The 14502-nt window shown below is 46.3% G+C and overlaps 1 protein-coding gene across 4 annotated transcripts in view; it reads right to left on the reverse strand.

Moving 5' to 3' along the window:
- SETBP1 (SET binding protein 1) overlaps positions 1 to 14496 on the reverse strand; it is a 360697-nt gene extending 346201 nt beyond the window's left edge. For 2 of the 4 annotated variants that reach the window (XM_046671519.1, XM_046671516.1), the window contains exon 1: positions 14298 to 14496. The gene's annotated coding sequence lies outside the window, so the exon portion shown is untranslated. Of the gene's footprint in view, positions 1 to 12480; positions 12562 to 13638; positions 13760 to 14297 lie in introns of those variants that run through there. The other 2 variants (XM_046671517.1, XM_046671518.1) reach the window with 2 other exon arrangements.
- Positions 14497 to 14502: the final 6 nt, after the last annotated feature.

Raw genomic sequence — 14502 nt, forward strand, 5'->3', positions numbered from 1 at the left:
CTTGTTCCATCAGGGTCATGCTTCTTCCGGCTGTAGATGTCTGGAAGGTTTTAAAACTTCTTATTTTACTGATCTAGTAAATAACTATCATGATACTCTTCCTTTTATCTTGTTTTGAATGTTTTACTCCCTAAGATCTCACGTCAGATTCTTTCTCTTTACTCATGCTCTAATGAGGAGAGTCATACAGGGTAGTGTTGGCCTACAGAGGAAGTACTGGACTGCTTTTGACTCTATCTTCCATCCATCTTGAAAACAGTCAAATCCTCCTGAGTTGTTGGGGTTATCAGTGATCCGATCATTGCAGTTTCCAGTGAACAGTACAGTGGGTGATGAAGCCAGCCTCTAGGAGCACATAAGAGCCTACCATGTGTATCTCTTCCCAACTCCACATTAAACAGTATCAAGTTGGTAGCTTGAAACTCGGCTGTGATAGGAGTGTTTACACAATAGGACTCAGCAAACTTCATACATCAGGGCTTAAAAAAATCTGGAGAACAGAGTGTTAAGCATTTACTAGAACACCACTGAGAGTAGACATCTATGCACTATTGTTTTGCTGGACTAAGAGGGGATTCTTCTGCTGGATTCTTTGAAACTCTGAATAGCTGAAATCCACAATACGCACCGTGACAAAGACTCTTTATGTCTACCTCAGAACTTTACTGAGGAAACCTCTCCACCTAGAAGTCAGTGCTCTAGTTCTACTCCTCCCAAAGCTCCCTCCTCCAGTCTTGCCCATTTGCTTTCTGACAGCTGTAGACTTTGAGAATACTATGTATAATGACGTTAGGGAGGAGATCATCTTTAGTTGTTAAAGTTGCCCGTGCAGTAGCCCTGATGACTGCCTATTTTTTTAGTTGACAGAAATTACAAGTTTCTGATTTTGGGAAGCAAATGGTATAAAAGGATAGAGTGTGATTCTACCCGGCTATAGATAGGGAAGTCATTATATTTTCAACCTAGGCTCATTAGCCTATAATCCCTTCTCAGATTCTGGCAAAAGACTGACTGAGTTTGGCTTTGGGGATGCTTGAGCATTCAACTTTCTGTATGTCTTCCAAGGTATTTAGGTGGGAAACTAGAAGTGATTTTTTTCCACTTAGGGAACTTTGCATGAGCTTGGGATCCTCTTCCCACTCCCTTGAGTTAATGCCTCTTCATTACTCAGGCTCAAGTCAAATGGTGCTTCCCTGAGCTTCACAAACCAGATCAGGATGCCCTGTTTTGTGCCTTTATAGCACAGTACTCCTCTTTCCCAGCATTTATTATATTTTATATTTAAATACTTGTGTCACTCTTAGTTTCAGCGTTGCCTCCTCCACCAGATGGTAAGCTCTTGAAGGTAGGAACTATCTTTTTGGCTCACCGTGGAACCCCTAGAGCCTAGCACAGCTCCTGATACATGCAGCAAAACTCCAAATTATTTGCTGAGTGAATGCTGAATGAGAGGCTGTATCAAAGGCCAGCTAGGCACCATTTGACTCAGGTACCCATGACTCTGAGTGATGTGTCTCTGAAATCCTTCCTGCTGCAAAAATACCCAGAGTAAATGCTCCATAAACACTAATAAATTGATCAAGTGACCCAACCTTACCCAGCTCTCAATCAGCAAAGGCAAAGGCAACTCTGCCCCATAGTTCCCTGACCCTGCAAACACACCAATGGTCTACAGCAAAGAAAGCTCAGATTCAGTGGCTTCTTTACAGGACATGTCTATGTGGTCCCTTCCTGATCACAGTTCCTGTCCTCCAAGCTGAGACTACTACACCCACCACATTCCCCAGCAGCATCTCCTGAGGTGCAGTTCCCCAAATCCTGCTGATTTGCATTACATCATATGATTCCTTGTTATTTCCTCTGGCGGACCTGCCCTTTCTCTTTTCTCCACTTGGTTACTCTAAGTCATCCTTCAAGAATTGGGTGAAGCTCACCTCCTTCATGAAGACAGGCTAGACTTTCCTTTTCTACTCCTTTCCCTTTGTGTGTACACATGTGCACACACACAATCTCACACTCATACTCACAGATGGTCTTGCTCTCACTTCCTTGGGTATTCTGCTATCAAAGCATTTGGCAAAGGATACTGCCATCTTCCATTTACTTATCTTTCTCTCCCACCAGACCAGGAACTCCATAAGGAAAGGGTCTGGGTTTTACATGGCTCTCTATCACAGTTCAGAGCATAGTGAAGACACAGAGTAAGAGTGCAATAACAAGTGTCCACGCCATGTTATCTCCCTGAAAAGCACAATGAAGTAGCATCAATTTGACGTCATAGGTGTAGATTACTTAACCTCTCTTTCTCACTTAGCAAACATGTTCTTGGAAAATATATTTAAACGGCTCAAATATTATGTGGAAATTGGGTAATAATCCTACCTCACAGGTTGTTTTGAGAAGAAATTGAAGATTAAATAAGATATTTATGAAATAATATGTTGGGATCACCTTAGCAGACGTTCAAATGTTTTTGGTAAATTTGATTTACTTCCGTAGTCTCTGTCACCTAAGCTAGCATTTGGCTAAATGGTGCCTTCTCTTCACAGATCCCAAGTAAAACCTGAAGGACAAGGGTTGGAGACCAACCTCCTCTAGCTCCCTACACAACAGGAAGCACAAACAAGTAGTTTAATTTGCACCTGCTAACTTGAGCGCTTTGATATTGAGTATTGCTTTCTCCTTGTTCCCAGTCTGTCTCGTAGAAGAAATAAGACTAAGTTCAGCCGTGAATTCCAGATTCAATTCCCTGCTCTGCCAGTTGGAGCTGGGAGGCCTTGGGCAAGTTTCATTTTCTCACTGGGTCTCCCCATCTTCATTTGTAAAATGAGGGGATGTGATGAAGTGAACTCTGTGGCTCCCTCCAGCTCTGACATTCTCAGGTGCGGAGTCTTATCTCCTCAACTTGACAATCAGAGGTACTTTCAAGACAGGGGTGGTACCTTCCACCTCTTTATAGAGCCTGCTGGTTCTGAAGCTCTGCCCGGCTGGGTCAGCTGAGCCTAACACAAAACTAAGGCTCAGTCCTGGGCTGGGGAATCTCCCTGATAGGGAGAGAAGCAGAATCAAGCTTCTGAGGCCTGAGGCTGGGCATGCTGTTAACCAGCAGTTCCAGCTCTAGCTGCAAAAACAGTGCCTCCTCTGGGAACCCATAACAAACACAACACAACACAACAGCAGGAGCCTTGGGTCTTGGGCCCCCAGGGAAAGATCTCTACAGCACTGACTGGGCCAATCCTCAAGTTTCCAGGTTGAGCTCCAGTTCTGTAGTATTACCTGTGGTCTCTGTTGCTCCATGCAGCCAAGGAGAGTGCACACTCGTAATGAGAGAGGGGTAAACACAACCAATGGCCTTTACAGGCATTATCAGTTTAATCCAGACAAGAACCCTGTGATGCAGAAGACCTGTCCTCTTTTTATAGATATGGAAATGATGGTCCAGAGAGGTTAATAGTTTGCTCAGGGTTACACACTACCTATGCCAGATCCACAATCAAATCCAGGTTTATATGATTCCAAAGCCTCTGCTTTTACTTTTACATCATGATGTCTCTCATACGCAAAGCAATGTCAGCTTTTAGCCAAATACTCCTAGCTGCTTCTACAGACATGAGCTACAAAACCAGTTTGCCATCTGACTGGCCACACCACTTAAACTCTCTGGGCATCAGTTTTCTCACCGGCCCTCCTAGTATCTTCACAGAATCTTACAAGGAAAAAAGCAAATAATATATGCAGAATAGCACCTAAGTAGGTTAAATATGGTAGACCTGTAAGAAGTAACTGTGATGATAATATTTCTTGTCCAAGTAGAGTAGAGACGTCCATGTGGTAGAGAAAATGATCCTGTTTTCAACATGCATCTGATATATAACAGGTGCTTTAAGTTTATTATTTGATTTAACCTTGAGATGTGCCCATTTTACAGATAAGAAAACTGAAGTTGAGAAATTCATTGAAATCAGAGAGGTAGTTCTAACTCCAAATGTCCTTTGCTTTCCATTGAAGCATAATGCCACCAGTCTTTAAATACTTAGTGGCCACTTAAACTCTGGTCCTCCATCATGCCGTGTGTAAACTGGGGATGAAAATGGTAGACTTACTTGAAAGCAGGCTAAACCGAATAGTCGAACAGATAATAAAGACCACAGTCTTTCTTTCAAAGCTCTCTAATTTTCACCCCAAGACCTATTGGGTCTTAATTCAAATTCCTTGACTTCTCAACCATCTGATTCAGCAATGGCTTTGCTCATTGTCATTTGAACATAAAGTGTAATCTGACACTGAGATATTTGTGCTTCTGCCACAAAGGAGATGCTACGCATACCAGAGAGCTAAACAAATATTAGCTCCCTTTCTCTTCCTTTATGATATTTCTCCTTGAACTATCTTGAACTGTCATTGAAATGTTCCATTGTTGCTAAAACTTGTAAATATCTTTCTCCAATTATACACTGAACTCCTGGAGATGAGTAACAGTATCATGCAGTATTCTTATTCCCCAGAGTGGCTGATCCCCATTCCAAATGCTTATATGTACTTTTACTTTTTGTTCTAAAGATAACTCTTTTGAACCCCAGACTGAAGTGTTGGTGGCTGACAAGACCGGGGCGGGGGCAGAACAGTCACAGGTCGGGGTTCTCTCTTGTGTGGTATGCGTGGAAGACCCCTGACTGGCACACCCTTCTGCTCCTCACGCCTACTCTCCTCGCACTCTGAAAACTCCAGTTGTGGCTCCCATCTCAGCACAGGAGAGATGGAGCCTTGGCCCTTTCCTCACAGAGCCCCATCCCATCTGTCTTGCTGCCTGGCACTTCACAGAGCCCTGGTCTCTGGGAAGCGGTCTCCTTTCTGCCTCTACATTCTCAAGCGGAATGTCTTCCCTGCTGCTCTGTACTTACCCTAGACAGCCCCATTGTTCAGGACTCAGCCCAAGTCCCACCTACTCCTTGAAGCTTTCTGAGGGCTGTCCAACAGCTGGAGGTGCTGGTCTTCCCTGCGCTCCCAGTGAAGTTCATTTACTTAGCCCTAGATGACGGTCCTTTGCAGCTCCTCCACTGGTTTCTATGAGTTCTCGCGGAGTCTTTCACCAGACTGAAAGCAGAGACAATGTCCTCTCCATCTCTCAGGATCCCCACAGTAGCCATCAGTCTATCACATGCACGTTTGAATGTCAATGAGCAAACCAAGTTTGCTGAATCAGAGGGTTAAAAAGTTAACGAGCTTCAGTGAAAACTCTGGACAGCTAGATTGGGTCCAACTTAGAGGGCACTGGGTTTTGTCCTTCCTACTGTGGTCAGAAGACCTCAGTGCAGCAAGATACCTATGTGTGGCCCGCCCTTCAATATCAGCCAGCTGGACCTTAATCATCAGGGCTTCCCTGCTCCTGCCAGATGCAGTTCATGTTCATGATTAGCATTCATTTCCTTGTGGCAATTCTAAATTCACACTTGAACTTTGTCTCACCTCTGCTGCCATGCCCAAACTATTCTACCCACCAAGAATGTCCCCTTGTTCCAAATCCACCATCAAACCCAAAACCACAACCTCCTTGAAGCCTTCCCCGACTGCACCTTAGTCCTGATCACACAAATAGCATAATTCCACTTAGATCATGCTCCCACTTTGGCTGCAGACTGATGCTTTCCATCTGAGCTAACCATATCTCTCCAGATATACTATCCACTCTCCAAGGGCAAAAGCCACATCTCATACCAGACCTTTCTCACCCAACAGTGCCAGGAACAATGGCTCACATGAGCTGCAAGGCTGAGACTTTAATAAATATCTGTGGATCTAAAAATTTACTGTAATTGAGCTCTGGAGTACAAAGTAATAAGCAGAAAGAAGACCCACAGGGCTTTCACATCAAATCATCCTTTTTAGCCACCATTATTAATCAATACTTTCTTTAAAAAAAATCAAAGCTCTCACTGCTCAAATAACAACAGGTCACAGACAGAGCCACTGCAAAGGACTTGCCACCAGATTTCATTATTCTGCCACAAGCACAACAACACTGCTCCAACGGCTTCTGCTGCATTCTCAGGCTACTATGTTGGATGGATCAAGTTCAGCATCTCCAATTTCCACATCTCTCCAGCCCCAAGTTCAAACCCCAAGCAGCTTCTTTCTGCCGAGAGAATTGCAAATCCTTGGCAAATAGAAGAAATAATGAAGAAATTGCTTTTCACCCAGTTTGGCTAATCGTGTTACTTGCTTTTTTTTTTTCCCCCATCCCAAATTCTTTGCTAGATCTTAAGATAAAAATAATTGCAGCATCTCAGTAGCTTGTAGAGTCTCCTTCATCCTAAATATACAACCAGTGTGCCCCCTAATGAGTCAGAATTCCCACTAAATGTCCACAGGGCCTCAGGTCAAATCCCAACTTCGTGATCCCATCAAATCACAGAGGTGTCTGGCTTTGGATAGACTGGGTCATTCCTTTTGATCGCAAAATGCACAGAAACCAATTCGCTAGCTGCTATTGAACAAAGGGCAGCCTCTGTGCTGTGCTGTGCTATGCGGTGGGGACAGACAGGACATCCCAGAAGCACAGACACAGCCTCCGTGGCTCACAGAATCTACACAAGGAAATAACGCCCAGCCCCCTAGATCCAGGAGGTTCATAAAGTAACCATAGCAGAGACTCCAGAAGCCTACAGGGCACAGAAAGTAGTAGCAAATCCCAGGTAGAGAATTTATTCTAGATTTTCCCAAAGCTGTCTTTGTCTGCATCATCTCCCTTGTCTCAACTCAGGTATGTCACCAAAGGGGGCCAGTTTTCAAAAAGACATAGAGAATCAATCCTTTTCCTCCATTCCACATTATTCTCTATGGTACTTCTTCTTGACTCACCATCCCCTCCTCTCCTTTCCCTGTCCTCCAAGTCTGGCTCTCTGGTTCTAACTGGGGAGCTTCTCCTAATCCTATTTCCCCTCCTGTAACTCTTTCATCCACAGCAAACACTTAGCAAAGTGTACCAATCCTCAGTGGGACTGGACTGGACAGTTGTTAAGGTGCCAGTAAACGGGGGTGAGGAGCTCTGAGCTTCAAGAAAACTTTAAAATTCTGAAGACACTTCTATCTATAGAATCACAAAATTTCAGAAGGGACCCTCCCTCCATATCAATGCAAACTCTTTCATTTTACCGTGGCTCAAAGTAAGAAACAGAAAGACAAGGCACCTTGTCCCACATCCTATGCTAATGGGTGGCCAGCCCCGCCTGCGGCTCCTGCCTCTCAGGAGCCATTCCCTGGAACTTTCCCCTCTGAGTACATTTTTCTGCTCAGCCTTCTCTTCCACTGTGGCCAGGCTCACTCAGTCACCGAGGAGCAGGAAAGCACTTGGACTTAAGTAGCAAAGAAGATTGCATGGTTAAGTGCCAAAATGAGTGTGGTGGACAAAAAACGCAATTGGAATTTTCAGAGAAAGTCAAGAGCTGCGTGTGCTAGAGTGACAATGAGACTCTAGTAGGCACTTAATAAATATTTGATGATTGAATGAATGAGTGAATCACTGACTGATAGGATGTACAAGTGGTAAGACATCATTAACTCTTAGGCTTTGAGGGAGAAACTGAGAGTAGGCAATTGCCCCTGAAAGATAGCCAAAAATATAAAAAGCTATTAACGTAAGTGGTTATTATTCACTTTGTCTAAGAGGTCCTTGCCAGCCCTGGTGGTCTAGTGGTTAAGATTCACGCTCTTACTGCCTCGGCCCAAGTTCCTTTCTTGGTCAGGGACCCAGACCACCCGTCTGTGAGTTGTCATACTGTGGCCGCTGAGTGTTGCTGTCATGCTGAAAGCTATGCCACCAGTATTTCAAATACCAGCAGGGTTACACCCATGGTAGTCAGGTTTCAGCAGAGCTTCCAGACTAAAACAGACTAGGAAGAAGGATCTGGCCTTCCACTTCTGAAAAAATTGTTCATGAAAACCCTATGAATAGCTGGAGAGCATTGTCTGATATAGCATAGGAAGATGAGAGGATGGCACAAAAAGACTAAGCAGGGTTCCACTTGCTCTACACAGGGTTGCTAGGAGTCCAAATTGACTGGATGGCACTAACAACAACAAGAGGTTCTCATTGTATTGCTCCCCAGTGTAGAGCTTTAGTACCTAAGCCAGCATTCATTTTTAATATTCAATCTCTACATAATTCTGTGATTCATTCATGCAACAGAAATCATTCATATGGGGCAAAGTTTGCCCCTTTCTTCAAGGACTCACAGTCTAGAGAGGTAAGGGACACAAATAGCAAAGCAGTATGAGCTGAAGTGCACTGGAGACGGAGGTGAAGAGCTGAGAGCTGAGCTGATGTCCTAAGATGTAGACGCTCTGACTAAAAGGGACCAATCAGGGCACCTTCCAGAGAGGAGGTGGCAACACAGAGCAAGCTGAGGCATGGAGGTGGACACGTGTACAGAGTACCCAGGGTCAGTGAGGAAACCAATGTGACGGGAGCAGAGGCCTGTGCAAGTGTTGCGTAAAATGAGGTTCACTTGAGAACACCGCCAGGTGTCTGCTGCAGGCTGCTGGACAGGGCAAACCAGGAATCCTGGGAAAGAGAAAGAGGAGCAACTGGGAAGAGTCAGGGAACAAATGGACTGTGAAGAACTTTCCTGATTCCAGAAACCCTACTGGGTTTGCTGTGACAGAGGTAATCTTGCTATCAGTTCTTTCCCTGACAGGGGCTAAAAATTCGGTTCTGAACATCATTGCTCAGCCATTGCAGCTCCCTATGGAGACAGACCCTTCCCTGGCACTCTCTCCTCCTTGCCTCCCCTCTCTGTATGTCTCCATGTCAATGTCCTTTCCTCCTTCTCATTCCTGACTTAAAGGGGATTTCCTGAGCACCAAAACAACCTTGAGTCCAAATTAGATATTATCTGAGACTTTGAGTCTTAAATATACACGGCGCTGGAGGCGTCCATTAATTCAACTGATTTTAAAATATACACATATATACATTTTTTTTCATGAGTCAAGAACAAAAAACAACTGTTCCTTGACTGTCTTAGAACACAAGGGCCCCTGTGGGCATTTCTGGTCATACCAAGGGGTTACTAATCTCTGGGCTATGGCGACAATAATGCCAGGCACCAGTTTCCAGGAGGCAGCATGGAAATCCTCTCAGAGATCAATTACAAAAATTAGCTGGTATTATTTAATCCTTACAACCCCTGTGAAGCAGACAGGCTAAGCATCTTTATCCCAATTTTACTGATTAGGTGACTGAGGCTCAAAGAGGTTAAGTAATTTGTCGGGGGGTCATTTAGCAGAGAAGTAGTAGGGACAGGATCCAAAGCAGATCTGGTCACTTCAGGTGTGATGTTCTTCACACTTTAACGCAGCCACCTGGCCCCAGGTGGTGCACCAACCTGTGTCATTTCAGCAAGTCAGTGTATCAATTGCTTCATCTTCTGAACGGGCATACAATGCTTATCTGGCCTCCATCCTTAGAAGAATCAAGGGACAGACGTGATATGAAGATATTTTTGAAAAGAACAAAGTGCCATGCCTATGAAAGGGGGTTTTTAAATTTTCTTTTTTATTGTGGTAACATTGGTTTATAACATTATATAAATTTCAGGTGTACCTCATTATATTTTGATTCCTGTGTAGATTACATCCTGTTCACCACCCAAAGACTAATTACAGTCCATCACCACACACATGTGCCTAATCACCTGAAAGGGGGTATTTTTGAAAAGAAACGATAAGTTGGGTCAAGGATACATTTTTCCAACATGGCAAGTTTCTGAAACCCTTTTCTGCACCCCCTTCATTCGCTATCCCTCTCCAGCACTTGGAAAGGTGGAAGCCTCTGCCTGCCTGGAGGGTCAGCTCAGCTGGCTTTGCCCATAATTATTTCACATAGGCCTCCCCAGCTCCTGGGGAGGGGTGCCTGCTTCCTCCTGAGGGATCCTGTGAACTTCCGGGCTGCTCACTTCTCCATTAGACCCTGGCATCATTTGCTCTGAACTGGATAGGAAGTCAACTGTGGGTTTCTAAGCCAAAGGCTTTTTTTATTATTTAAAAAACATCATGCTTCCTCAACCTTAGAGAGCACCCTCTAAGAGGGTAAAAAAATCAACTCTCTAAAGAAAGCTGCTCTCACTCCAACCTTTGAAACTTCCAGATGAAAAATAGAACAGCCACTAACAGACTCAGTCATCAAAGGGCACCAGGTCCCCCAAGAACTTTATATTGCCCCAACTTGGTGTGTCTAAGGCGAGATCAGAATCTAGAAGAAGGCTAAGTGAAAAGGGAAATGAAACTCAGAGCCAAACGAGAACGCAGGAGGGCATCTTCCCCTGCATTCATGAAGAAAACACCATGGGCATCTTGGTGTTGACTTTCCTGCACTCACCAAGCATCTGTGACTTTGTGAAGAGTTTGTGAAACAAGAGGGTTATCTTTAGAAACAGCTATTAAGGAAGCCCAAACCCATGGTGACAGGTATGATGGTGGAGCTCCTTATTTAATCCTGGCCCAAAACATTTTGGGACACTCACTAGGTTTCATAATATCCCAAAAGATAAGAATGGAATTGAATAGTTTTGTTCCCTTCTTCACAGGAACCCAAGAAGCAAGCACAGTGATATGTGGCAAGGACTCTGTCATGCTTCCTTTCTTCAGGGCAATGTTGCTACCCTTCCAAGACAAGAGCAGCCTCCTGACCCCCACCACCTCACTGGACGGCTCCCACACAGTGGGTCCCTGAGCAAATTCAATAACATCACCCCATGTTTTAATACGCTGCAACTCCTGACAATGCTAACGTGTTAACAACAATTTCCCCCATTCTTCTGGCAGGAGCAGAACTGAAGCAACTTGAAATGCCATCAGCAAAAAATTATTTATTTCCCATTCCTGAGCAGCAGAGAAAACAAGGTTTCATTGGCTGGGTTTGCCTTCAATAGCTTTCTGGTTTCAATTAAAACTTCAAGTCTCCAAGGGAAAAACTGGCATTCTGGGAGGCTGAGGCCCAGCCAAGTTTCAGTGTCTCCACAAGAATCCAGAAAGGATGTCCCATCCATCTAGCCACTTCTCATCTTCATCCGTTTGCATATTATATAGAAGGTTCAGAGCAGAGACTGAAGTACAACTAAAAGTAACGGCCAGGTTGAAAAAACTCTCCTCTCCTACACGTACATTTTTGTGCCAGAGAAGTATTGATTTAGCCCCTAATGGAATTGAAAGTCAAGATAGCAGCAGAAACGGAATCGGGAATCCAAGGGGAAGTGCCTACCTATTTATTTCTTCTTCAGCAAACTCCTGCCTCTCCCCAATGATCATTTTCAACTAAATTCGACAAAGATTCCAAGCACTGTTTCCTCTTTCCCCCCAATTCTCATTTAGATCAGGTGATTTACAGGGCAACTTGCCATTAATAATGCAAGTACATGAGCAGAAGCCCTCACAGCACCAAGGGGCTCCTTGGTTCACTCAGGGATACCCCCAGGCTTCCCCTGTGTGAAGTCCAGAACGGGGCCTGCCAGCTGTGCCTTTCTATGTAACATTCTGATGTTAACCTACAAAAGCTCAGATTACACCCCTTCACTTGCCTAGCCCATTCATGAACATATAAGGCAGTTGATATTTTCTCCCAAGTTAGAAGTGGTCCCTTTCCTAACCAACATCACTGCCTCTCAGTCGCTCCTCCTTAAGTTCACTACAAGCCATCCCCTCCCCCACCTCCAGTTTGTTTATTCCAGTGACACATCTATTTTCCCTGCTAAGAGAGACAAGTCAGTTTCCCTCCTCTGGCTCCCGATCATGTTCGCTCACCACCTCCTCCCCCCAGCCCAGCTCAGGTTACTATAGTGGCAAGCAGCTCCCACAGTCCAGCTCCAACACCAATTCAACCTCCCAAGACTAAGACTTTTTTTCTTCATGGGGGAGGGGAGATGATGTGCAAAGCAGCACTTTCTCAGAGTACCTGGTCTCCATATCCTCTCAGGCTACATTCCCTGAAGTTAGAAAATACTCTGTGTTCCACCACACTCTGCTGATCTGTCCTAACGCCCTTCTCTGGCAGCAGGCAACTGGATTAAGTACATCTTCAACTTAGCTCAGAAACCTCGGACTGGCAGGTCAGAGCAAAAGAGATCAAGCCTCCCTCCGGGAGTTTGGGGACGGTAGAAGCAAGAGAAAGGGGAGGGAGTGACCTGGGATTGTAAACTGGCTACATTTTTAAAGTGCTACAAACTTTCTCCTCCCTCACATGCCCCCGGCCAGTTGGCCCCGCCTCCCCATCCGAGCCAGACAACATCTAACTGGGGTGTGCAAAGGAAACTCTCCCAGACGGTCCAGGTTTGGCCCCAGGGTTGCAGATGTGGCCTACACAGAACAACACCCTTCCTCTCCACTTCCCTCTTCTCTACCCCATTCCCACTCCCCGCCCCCGCCCCCGCCCCCCACACACACGTTTTGCAGATGAAGATGAGTTCAGATGGTGCACATCAGATTTACCTGTAGGAACTAAAGGAGGGTAAGAGATGGGGGCCAATGGCCAGATAGCTTTGGTGACAGCTACTTTATGAAGTTAGTTTGTTGTACAAATCTACAGAAAAAAAAGAAAAACAGGATGAAGAATAAAGGAAGGAAAAACAATGTAAGAGAAAAGCAAGTAATATTCATATTTTCTTCAAGACTATGGCCTCCACCCCAACTTTAGAAAGAAAGGTGTGGATAGTGGTGTGTGGGAGTGTGGGGGAATGGAAGGAAAAGTAGCTGCTGTAGAATTTAAGAATAAACTGCCCTCTTGGAGGAGAGTTTCTGCAGGGATAAAGAGACTCGAACTGCTCTTTTAGCATTAGACGTCAACCATGAGATTATCAGGACAGTTTATTTGAAGCGGAAACGAATCGGAAATCCTTCCCTCAGCAGTCCTTTTAGATGGAGACACCCACCCTCAGACCCGGCACAGATACACATAAAGAATAAACGCAGCATCAAGGGCAATAAGATACCCCTCCCCGCGCTCCCAGTACCTCTAGCCTCATCTCCCACTTCCAATTGCACAACTTTCCGATCTCCAAAGAAAATATTTCCAGTTGGATCCGATTTCAGAATTGTAAGCTGTGCGGGTCGTGGGAGGAGGGGTGTTTGCAGCGTGTGGGGAGGGGGCCTAGAAGACAGCATTTCGGTAGTTACTTATCTTTTTAGAACCAGCATGCTCTACCGATCAGAAATTGCTATTACCCAACAATGCTTCCATCACAGACAGACACCAAAAACAGCATCACCGTTATCACCATCTTGCTAAAGATCTGCCCAGTCCAGTTTACCTGACTTTGTCTCTGTGGAACTTCTCAGACTGTATTTTAGTCAAAGAGATAATGGTTTGAAAGACAAAAACAATAAATCGATACTGAAGGGCTCCCTTTCCGGAGTGATTTCCCACTGGAAACCACCGAACGGGGAAGCCTGCCGTTAATTCCCAAGCCCACGGCTCCACTAGAATCACACACAATGCGTGCTTTCAAAAAAACCATTCGTCTGCTTTTAAGGGAATTCCTGTCTTTTCAGAGTCCCAAAACCGGAGAGCAGGAGAAAGAGACTCAGATCCATTGATTAAGATTTTAAGAGAAAGACTAACACAGAGCCGCGACACAAGCACACACCAACCTTCGCCGGCTGGACCACTTCTTCCCTGTTCTTCTTTCTATTAACGACACGTTAGATTCTGATACATTTCCCCCCCAAAAATCCAACTAGGTTACAATGTAGCTCTCTAGCTCCACTTAACCTGCAAGTTACAAAGAGAGCAAAAAAAAAAAATATCCTGCCGCCTTCCCACCCCTTTCCCTACCCCCTCCCCCTCCGAGTCCCCTCCACCAACGCCAAACCCGCCAGCCCCGCCAGCCGGCAGCAGGACCGAGGGAGGGTGCAAAAGGCGGCGGGGGGGGGGGGGGGGGGGGCGACGAAGGGGGGTAGAGGGGGGAGGATCAGATTAGGCGAAACTCAATAAGCTCTCAGCCCTCCAGCCCGATGCTTCCACCATCGCCGCCACCAACCGGCCACTCCAAATGAGCCAGCATCGCTGCCCACCGGCGGACGGGCCGGAATAGCGCCCATCCTCTGCAGCCTCGCCGGGACCGGCATCCCGCCCCCTCAGCCCCGTCTCCCCGTTCCCGCCCCGTGCAAAGTCAAAGCCCGGGCGAGGCGACATTAACTTTTGCATGCAGGGCACACACACCGCCCCCGGCCCCCGGCGTGCGGGGGCCCGTGGCGCGGCGGGAGGCTGGGCGCCGAGCTCCCGGGCCAAGGTCGCCGCGCGTGCTCACCCATGTCCCGGCGGCTCCGGCTCCGCTGGCCCCGACGCTCGCTCAGATCCCGGCTCCGGTCGCTCGCCTGAGCCCCCAAAGGTGCTGCTGCGGCAACTCCATGGCGATGAGCATCTGTCAAACGGCGAGCTGCGGGCGGGCCGCCCTCGCTCGGGGGGCGCCGGGGCCCCCGGGCGCGCGGAGGCGGCGGCGAGCGGCGGGCGCC

Source organism: Equus quagga, chromosome 9 (assembly GCF_021613505.1).
Source record: "Equus quagga isolate Etosha38 chromosome 9, UCLA_HA_Equagga_1.0, whole genome shotgun sequence".
NCBI classification, from domain to species: Eukaryota; Metazoa; Chordata; class Mammalia; order Perissodactyla; family Equidae; genus Equus; species Equus quagga.